We start from the raw sequence: 10,520 nt of genomic DNA, 5'->3' as shown, positions 1-10,520 counted from the left end.
ATACATACATTATAATTCCCCTACAAGGACAACCCTGTATTATATACATACATTATAATTCCCCTACAAGGACAACCCTGTATTATATACATACATTATAATTCCTCTACAAAACACAACCCTGTATTGCATATATATATATATTATATATTTTCCCTACATTAGACAAAAAACCAGTATTATATATATGCGTTATAATTCCCATACAAATTACAACTATGAATTGTATATAATTGAAATTTACTTATAGAAGCTATAAGAATTTTGATACAGATAAATTCAACCTAGATGTATCCAATATTCAGGTACCATCAGCAGATCAAACTTTTTCCACAGAGCAAGTAAATGCTGCATATAACCAGTATGAAAAAGATTTCACAAGTATACTAGATAAACATGCTCCAGTCAAAACAAGACAACATAGAAAAGACCCTTTGCCATGTATGAACAGTGAACTAAGAAAGGCCATATACCGTAAACACATGCTATACACACAATATACAAAGCAACGAAATTCAAAAACATGGGGAAAATTCAGAAAGCAACGATATATGGTTACAAAGCTTGAAAAGAAGTCTAAGAAATTTTTTTTTTTTAGAACGTTGCTCTGGTAGATAAAAAAAAATACTATTTCTGGTCAACAGTTAAACCTTTTTCCCCAAAGAAGTGTCATTCTGAAGAACAAAGAGAAGTCTTAGTTGAAAACAATCAAATTGTAAATGATACTCAACAGGTATCAGAACAAATTAATTCTTTTCTCTCTACTGTTGCTAATAAAATCAGAAGTGATGTGCTATATGGCCCTTCAAATCACCCAAGCATTGTGGAAAAACAAAATGACAGTGAGAACATCCACTTTAATTTTCAGAAAATAACATCTGACAAAGTCGAGAAAATTCTCTATAAAATTAATGCAAAAAAGGCACAGGTGTGGACGGTTTACCAGCTAAAGTTGTAAATGTTGTAAATCTGTTGATTCGCCTCAGCTGACACCATTAATTAATATATCTATGGATACAGGTGTTTTTCCAGATAGATTGAAAGAGGCGCAAGTTACACCTCTACACAAGAAAAATAGCCAGTTGAACAAATCAAATTATAGACCTGTCAGTGTCCTGCCCATTTTTTCCATTATTTTTAAAAGGTTTTTGAGATACAACTGGGTGAATTTTTTGAAAGTATTTTTAATCCTTATCTATGTGCTTTCCGTCGCGGCCATGGATGTCAAACCACACAACTAAGACTACTTGAAGATTGGCGTTTAGCACTTGATAAAAACCTTTATATTACTGCTGTTTTGATGGACCTTTCAAAAGCTTTTGACTGCCTCCCACATGAAATTTTGCTTGACAAATTGACAGCATATGGTGTTTCGGCTAATTCAGTTTCTATTCTAAAATCATATTTGTCTGATAGAAAACAACAGATGAAATTAAATTCTGTTCTTAGTAGCTGGGCTGACATCCAGAAACGGGTACCCCAAGGATCTATCCTTGGGCCCCTTCTATTTAACATTTTTATAACTGACATATTTTTATTTATTAAAAAGGGCTCACTGTACAATTATGCAGATGATAATACCCTTTCATTCTGTAGTCCTGATTATGATATTTTAATTTCAACATTGGAATCTGAGTCACTTCAATTAATAGATTGGTTCAGGGTGAATAAGAATCAAGCAAACCCTGATAAACTGATAAGATTTGGCTGTTGGTAAAAACACTTATTGTAAAAATCCTTGTATTCGTATTCATATTCAAAACACTGGACTGTCATGTGAAACAACTGTTAAACTGCTTGGCGTAGATATTGATTACCACCTAAATTTTGATGTACAAATAAGGAAGATTTGCAGGAAGGCATCCCAGCAACTGAATATTCTCAAACGTTTAGGCACTTTTTTGAACAAACTGAGTAAATTAACCATCTTTCATTCTTTCATTTTAAGCCCTTTTGCATGGCATTTCTGCACAGAGAAAAATTCTAAAGAAAAAAGAAAAAGTGCAAGAAAGAGTACTCTGTTTTGTATATGAAGACTTTTCAAGCTCATATGAGAATTTACTTGAAAAAGCGAAGATGCCTTCTCTGCAAGTCAGAAGAATGAGAACAATGACAATTGAAACTTTTAGACTTGTAAATAAGCTGTCACCTGTATGTTTACAAGATTTATTAAAGGTAAAACAATCTAAATATTTTTTCAGATATAATAATATATTGGACATTCCAAATATAAGAATAACAACCTATGGTAAGAAAAGTTTTAAATTTGCTGCTCCTACATTGTGGAACAGTCTTCCGGACCATTTCAGGACGGAAAACAGTTTCTCTCATTTCAAGAGTCTTATACAGTCCTGGAATGGTTCAGAATGCCGCTGTTCTGCATGTAGATAAGCTTTCAGTTAATTTCAATGTGCCTTTATGTTATTATTGTCCATTTTTATTGCATATGCTTGCATATAAATTGCTCTGCCATTTTTAGTGCTTGCTTACTTTTTATGTGTGCTTTCTCTATTTTTAGTTTGCTTGCATGATTTTGTTTATATGTTGTTGTATAATTATGCTTGTATGTATTCGGTTAAAGCTCATTAGAGCTTATGTTTTGTAGTTTGTAACTATACCGAATTTAAATAAAACTTTCATATATATATATACATTATAATTCCCCTACAAAATACAACCCTTTATTATATACATATAGTATAATTCCCCAACAAACCCTTTATTATATACACACATTATAATTTTCCTACCAAAAACGACCATGAATTGTACATTTACATAATAATTCCCCTACAAAAGACAACCGTGTATTGTATATTTTAATTATTATTTCCCTACAAAAAGACATCCCTGTATTGTAGACGTACATTGCATCTCCCCTACAAAAGACACCTCTGTCTGGTATATATATACATTATGTATATTGTAGATATGACTCGCTCTGTATATGTTTGTGACGGTATACGTATAGAGTTATAACTATCGAACCGATGCAAATAGAACACATCAAATATTCAGAGGCTTCCACATAAAGCCGACAGACTGCGGTCTGACTTACTTCCATGGTGTAGACATGCTTGAAAGAAATACACACTTCCATTATTCTTTTTCTGTTTGAACAAATATGTTTTACCGGTTATGTTAATAAAGTATTGCTATTCCTACTCTCGATTTCTTGACAAATTTCTTTTTCCAGAATGACAAACATGGTTTTGCTTTAAAGCAAAGACGTATCCCATAAAAGTATGAGGTCGAATGGTTTACACAAAAGGTATAAGAACAACACAAAACCTATAACCAGACGCATGTAAGCAATAGTCAAACCTTAATAATACCCTAGTATCACAAGCACCTTACCCCAATAACTGTACTAGTCTGCTTTGTGATTTTCATCCTATACATGTACCACCTATGATAAGGATTTTTTTACCGCAATTCTAGTCATTTTTTTATTCTGTTTACTATAATATACTCCTCATTCTAACCTTATCCTTATTCCATTCCGTTTTCATACTACTGTTTACCACAAATCTCATAATTATTCTACTCTCTATAATGTTGTTTCCCGTCCTTATCTGACTTTGAAGTTTCTATACTGTTTCACACCTATATTCCCGTCCTTACTTTGTTTATGTTTAAATGACAATCTTTACATCTTTTATGTATTTCGCATCCAAACCCTTTACTAATTCCATACTTAAAATTTACTTACGATATTAAATTGATCTATCGATAATAAAATAAAAACTTATTTTCAACAGTAAAACATTGCTATGTTTAGATATATAGGAATAAGAACATTCTCGAATCAACTTCAATATTAAAAATGAAATTGGCTTCGACATTGCGGAGATGAATTTAGAAGTTTTAACGAGAAGGTGTTAGACTGGCTTGGTGCACAGTCACCAAAAGCTGAAGAGAGTCGTCAGGCAACGAGAGAGTATCTCATTTATTATCTGTTTTCGGTTTCTGCAAACATGAGGTGGCATTGTTATAGCTACTGTGAGGTATAATGAAATTTTACCGGTTCAATACGACCCAGAAACTTAAATGCCAGAAGGTTTTCATTATTACATGTGAAACTTATCCCATGACACGGTTCTAAAGGAAAACAATTATGTTCCCCAGAGGTCGGTTCAGCGAGGCGTTAAACATCGTGCACTGGAAAACAATGACGTGTTCGTTAGGTGACAGTTCTGTCATATTCATCAGAACGGCAAGTTCGTTACCGTTGTGTAAGATTCACGACTATGGTGTGTTTGTGACGTAACAGTTGCGTTAGTTTCATAATAATTGCGTGTTCGTTTGAAAACAGTTGAATTAGTATCAAAATGGAGCGTTCGTGACAAAACAGTTGTGCTAGTTTTTTGAAAATGGCGCATTCGTTACAAACTGTTGTGTTAGAATCAGGTAAATCATTCTTCTATCATTTGAGAAAAGTATTTGCTTTTTTAGGTGGGAACTATTGCTCGTGTCTTTAAATTCTTGAAATAACAACTTTAAAAGGAAATTGACAGTAGGAAAACACAAGAATTATTTTATCGTAAGACAAACAGATAAATATTTTTAAAACGCATTGGTGAAGTGAAATTTCTGTTTTTCATTTTACTTTTACACATGGAAATAAGATGTTAGAGCAAAAAACAATAATGAAATGAAAATAATTGTGCCATTTATTCGTCACCGGTGTAACTTTAAGTGCCGCTTAAATGTCCAAAGCGGAGTGAATGTCCTTATGGTGCAATGAAAAGGTTATTAATGTAACACGGTAAACTTTAATCTACTCTGCGTGTGGACTATCAATCCCCAAAGTTGGCCGCACCATCGTAGCTGAACTTTATCAAGACACGGTTTACAAGAAATAGTGGCTTGGGATAAAACTATTAGTTTTAGTCAAAAGTTGTAAATTTGCAACAAAAAATGGGGACTTTTAGTTATCTTTTCCGTTTCGCCTTATTTCTACATTTATTTCGGAACACCCTTTGGACTCTTAACATTCTTAGACCTTTAGTACCAAATAGACAAAATAGCCATGTAAACGAGATTCGGTATTTAAATAAAATAAAATGTTGACTTAATTGGCATTCGTAACACTTAATTAGGTTGTCATAAATCTTACCTCTGGTACCACTGCTTACTCCGAAATGAATGAAAAATGTCACATCTTGCAGTAAAAATTGTTTACTTTCTTTGTTTTTTGCATCGACAAAATGTTTAAATATAATATGTGCCTCCATACTTGTACTGTTGTTCTAGTACTAATGTATAGGAATTAAAATTACAAAACTTAATTAAAGTATTCCGAGTAAAATTTGTCGTTGATCAATATTTCCCTGCTGTAGTTGCGAACGCCGGATTTTAAAGTCGTTCTGTCCTGATGTTTATGATATAGAGCATGGATATAGAGATTGGATTCCCTTACTGTTTTGGTTACAGTACACTAGAATTAAAAGGATAAAGGTTACCTTTCCTGTTTTGGTTACATTAGACTAAAATTAAAGGGATAAAGATTAACTTTCCTGTTTTGGCTACACTAGACTAGAATTAAAAGGATAAAGATTACCTTTCCTGTTTTGGTTACATTAGACTAGAATTAAAGGGATAAAGATTACCTTTCCTGTTTTGGTTACACTAGACTAGAATTAAAAGGATAAAGAGTACCTTTCCTGTTTTGGTTACATTAGACTAAAATTAAAGGGATAAAGATTAACTTTCCTGTTTTGGCTACACTAGACTAGAATTAAAAGGATAAAGATTACCTTTCCTGGTTTGGTTACATTAGACTAAAATTAAAGGGATAAAGATTACCTTTCCTGTTTTGGTTACACTTCACTAGAATTAAAAGGATAAAGATTACCTTTCCTGTTTTGGTTACACGAGACTAGAATTAAAAGGATAAAGATTACCTTTCCTGTTTTGGTTACACTAGACTAGAATTAAAAGGATAAAGAGTACCTTTCCTGTTTTGGTTACATTAGACTAAAATTAAAGGGATAAAGATTAACTTTCCTGTTTTGGCTACACTAGACTAGAATTAAAAGGATAAAGATTACCTTTCCTGGTTTGGTTACATTAGACTAAAATTAAAGGGATAAAGATTACCTTTCCTGTTTTGGTTACACTTCACTAGAATTAAAAGGATAAAGATTACCTTTCCTGTTTTGGTTACACGAGACTAGAATTAAAAGGATAAAGATTACCTTTCCTGTTTTGGTTACATTAGACTAGAATTAAAAGGATAAAGATTACCTTTCCTGTTTTGGTTACACTAGACTAGAATTAAAAGGATAAAGAGTACCTTTCCTGTTTTGGTTACATTAGACTAAAATTAAAGGGATAAAGATTAACTTTCCTGTTTTGGTTACATTAGACTAAAATTAAAGGGATAAAGATTAACTTTCCTGTTTTGGTTACATTAGACTAAAATTAAAGGGATAAAGATTAACTTTCCTGTTTTGGTTACATTAGACTAAAATTAAAGGGATAAAGATTAACTTTCCTGTTTTGGTTACATTAGACTAAAATTAAAGGGATAAAGATTAACTTTCCTGTTTTGGTTACATTAGACTAAAATTAAAGGGATAAAGATTAACTTTCCTGTTTTGGTTACATTAGACTAAAATTAAAGGGATAAAGATTAACTTTCCTGTTTTGGTTACATTAGACTAAAATTAAAGGGATAAAGATTAACTTTCCTGTTTTGGTTACATTAGACTAGAATTAAAAGGATAAAGATTAACTTTCCTGTTTTGGTTACATTAGACTAAAATTAAAGGGATAAAGATTAACTTTCCTGTTTTGGTTACACTAGACTAGAATTAAAAGGATAAAGATTAACTTTCCTGTTTTGGTTACACTAGACTAGAATTAAAAGGATAAAGATTAACTTTCCTGTTTTGGTTACACTAGACTAGAATTACTAGACTAAAATTAAAAGGATAAAGATAACTGTTTTGGTTACACTACACTAGAATTAAAAGGATAAAGATTACCTTTCCTGTTTTGGTTACATTAGACTAAAATCAAAGGGATAAAGATTACCTTTCCTGTTTTGGTTACACTAGACTAGAATTAAAAGGATAAATATTACCTTTCCTGTTTTGGTTACACTAGACTAGAATTACTAGACTAGAATTACTAGACTAGAATTAAAAGGATAAAGATAACTGTTTTGGTTACACTTCACTAGAATTAAAAGGATAAAGATTACCTTTCCTGTTTTGGTTACACTACACTAGAATTAAAAGGATAAAGATTACCTTTCCTGTTGGTTTTCAAAAAGGACTAGAATTTCCAAGTGCAGAAGTGTCATTCGATTTTCTAAATGAGTTGATATGGGTGTTAGGACGACGTTGATAAAACCTATGATTTACATCAATAGCCACATGTAGCAAAATTCCTATTCACACCCTGATAGACCAACTCTTTGCGATATGTTGATCTATTAACGCCTCCTCAGCATCCCTAGCAGCCTTTAATCAGACGTACACCACAAACATCTCCTTTGAAGGTTTTGTTTGTTTGTGTTTTACGTCCTATTAACAGCTTTGGTCATTTAAGGACGTGCCAGGTTTAGGTGGCGGAGGAAAGCCGGCGTTCCCGGAGAAAAAACACCGCCCTACGGCCAGTACCTTGCGACCGCCTCACGTAGGCATCGCACCCGCCATCCAGTGGTGGAGGTCTAGTGGTAGCAGAATGTAAAACGCCTTCACCACCGTTGCAGGTTTAGTAATTTGGTACGGATACTACGTACATTGTATTAAAAAGTAAGTAATCACAGTCATCGTAAAAAAGGGACATTGAGTATCAACAACATTTCACTTTTCAAAATAGATTTTTGGCATTCAATTATTACGTAGAAACGAGAAAGCAATACCTCAAATTGTTTTTTTTTTATTAATTTTCCCAAACATCGGGTTAAAGTTTAACTTGGACCTAGTATAATTTAGTGTTTTGGACCCCCGATCTTACAGATTCAAATTTAAATGTTCTGTCAATTTGCTCCTTTTTGGCATAGTTGCTCTCTTGTTAACTTAAGAGTTAATGGTGGAATAAACTTCATACTAAAGATGAATGTATAGTTATGCTTTTTTAAGTGAAACGTATGTTCAAGGATGTGTTCTATAGTATCTATATCTATATAAGAAAAACCCAACGTGCAAACTTTACCAAAAATTGACTCAATATTCCAATTTTACTAATTGATGCCACTTCCAACTGGTTACCATGACAACCATTATTGAAAACACAATATGTGGTTTTTTAACATTTGAGGGGAAAGAATACAAAAACTAAAAATCAGTAGTTTCAAAATTCAAATCAAACAAAATAAACGTTTGATGGAATTTTGAAACAAATCAAGTTCGAACGATATTTGATAACTTAACATAATCCCCATTATTCTGGTAATCCTTAGTACTAGGAACGGCGTTTTAGTTGCCAAACACCTAGTCTGCTATTAACCGTTAAACGAAATATGTTTTGTGGCTATGTTACTTTTTTCTCTCAAATATTAACAGGACAAATATATTTAGACACTATTATTTCTGAAGTTATCAACAGTTTATCAGCGCTTTAGTCTGCTGCTCCTGTTATACTCAAGTTATTGCCACACAAATGCTCATTCATAGTGTTAAAATGAAGGTTTTTTGCAACAGAAAGTCGGTATTTTACCAAGTATTTCAATATCAAGAAAACTGTGTCCTACAGCACTAAAGAGTCTCTGACGTCACAAAAAAAGAAAATTAGAAAACCCGTGTTTATTGTTTACGACATTTAACTAAGAGGAAATTAAATGTCATTTCCTATTATCATATTGACTCAATGAACTCAGCCATCTTCATTTTTTAGATATCTCTCCATGCTATTAACATGCTCAGTGAAAAAGATTAAAAAAACTGCTTATTATTATCATGTTTTTCGTTTAATGATCCATAGATTTAATATCTAGCAGTTGACTATCTAAACCGGCGAATGACCGTATAAAAAAGGATCCATTGTATATATTGTAATGCTTAATATGAAAAATAATAAAATATTAAAAATTACAACTTCTACATAATTCATAAAAAGATAAAAAGACCAACGAAGCAAAACGTTGAGCATAACTTGTTTATCATATAAGAACAAATGTTGTTATCGCATAAAACGTATTAAAGTAATTTTGTCTAAGAAACTGAATGAAAATGTATTCAAATTTTTTTTTAAACATCTTTAAAACATCCTCCATAGCCAGTACTTACCAATGCTATCTTGTATGAAAAGGAACTTATTGAAAAGGGGGCATCAGTGCCATCCTATTCTTAAAACAAACTATTTTCACAACACGTACCTACCTGTCGTTTGAGAAATGGTCCGAACAAACAAAGAATCTCGAGGTTCTGTACACCACACTATTGCAGACTGTTATCCTGGGTCTCCACTGTCACTGTATGCTGCTGTGTTCACAACAGCTCCGGCTTTTTGTTGGTCGCAGTTAATTATGAGCGGCTGTGTGTAGCTCTCCACCCCCTCAATGGGCGGCGTCCGTGTGCGTAGGCCTTGGATACAGAGGCTTCAGTCGACCGTGGTTGCTGTTGCTGGCTGGCTGGCTGGTGGTTGATACCGGAAATGTTTCAGGATACCAAGGTGTGCTGTTCAACAATGGTACACGACCAGCACCATCAGTCCGTGCTGTCTCCTATAGGGAGTGATCATGAATCATATTACCTCTATAGCGTACCGTTACATAGTACACGATTGTTTAACAGAGGAAACTTGATGAACTAATGTCTCAGGTGTCCCTAGTATGTTTTGACTAACTCAGTTCCTGATAGTATTTTTGTTTTTACGTAGGTTTACGATCGGATCATCTTGTTACAGATATGTTCTATATTACCACAGAGCGACGAGCTTAACACATAGGAGGATTGCAGGACACGGTTGTTTGCATCCTTAGGGTTACATTAAATTCAGACCCAGCAGCACTTATCTATCTAGTTATCGTGAACACCTGGTATCTATGATTTCTGGGGAAAAAACTTACCCAAAAGAACTTTTTTGATTACAAGACCGTGACCGTAAAAAGTCACTGAAACGTTTTTCGCCCCTGTTTAAGCATTTGAATGGAAAGTAAACTGGATTATCTAAGTTTAAGTAACGGCCAGCTGTCCAGTAAAATCGTCAGCCCCGACATTAGTTGTAGAATTCTTAAAAGCTAAAGTCTGTGCCTGTTACACTTGATCATACAAGTATGGATTCCGTAGAGTATTTACCGTTGGTATGGCATACCCTACGAGGAGGTTTTGGTGGTTTGTGACAAATACAACCATATATAAACCTGTACAAATCAGGATTATATAGTGTATACCGTTATAAATATATATTTCAACGAGATTTCATCATACAAGTTTCCTTTCAATATATTTCTATTTAAAAGAATAATGACTTAGTACGTATTGCAGTTTCCAGTTTTGAATTGATTCTACTAAAATTATTTAGATATATCCCATACTTATATACATACGAATATTTCTTAACAG

General features: G+C 33.2%; 1 protein-coding gene across 2 annotated transcripts in view; it reads right to left on the bottom strand.

Moving 5' to 3' along the window:
• The window catches only part of LOC110461981, a 36,956-nt gene extending 27,437 nt beyond the window's left edge, over positions 1-9,519 (bottom strand). Inside the window, exon 1 of one of the 2 annotated variants that reach the window (XM_021515735.1) lies at positions 9,332-9,519. The gene's annotated coding sequence lies outside the window, so the exon portion shown is untranslated. The remainder of the gene's footprint in view (positions 1-9,331) is intronic. The other variant, XM_021515734.1, reaches the window with a different exon arrangement.
• Between the last annotated feature and the right edge of the window lie 1,001 nt (positions 9,520-10,520).

Source organism: Mizuhopecten yessoensis, unplaced genomic scaffold, assembly GCF_002113885.1.
Source record: "Mizuhopecten yessoensis strain PY_sf001 unplaced genomic scaffold, ASM211388v2 scaffold10713, whole genome shotgun sequence".
Classification (NCBI taxonomy): Eukaryota; Metazoa; Mollusca; class Bivalvia; order Pectinida; family Pectinidae; genus Mizuhopecten; species Mizuhopecten yessoensis.
The sequence above is the reverse complement of the archived record's forward strand: the minus strand, read 5'-3'. Positions and strand labels throughout refer to the sequence as shown.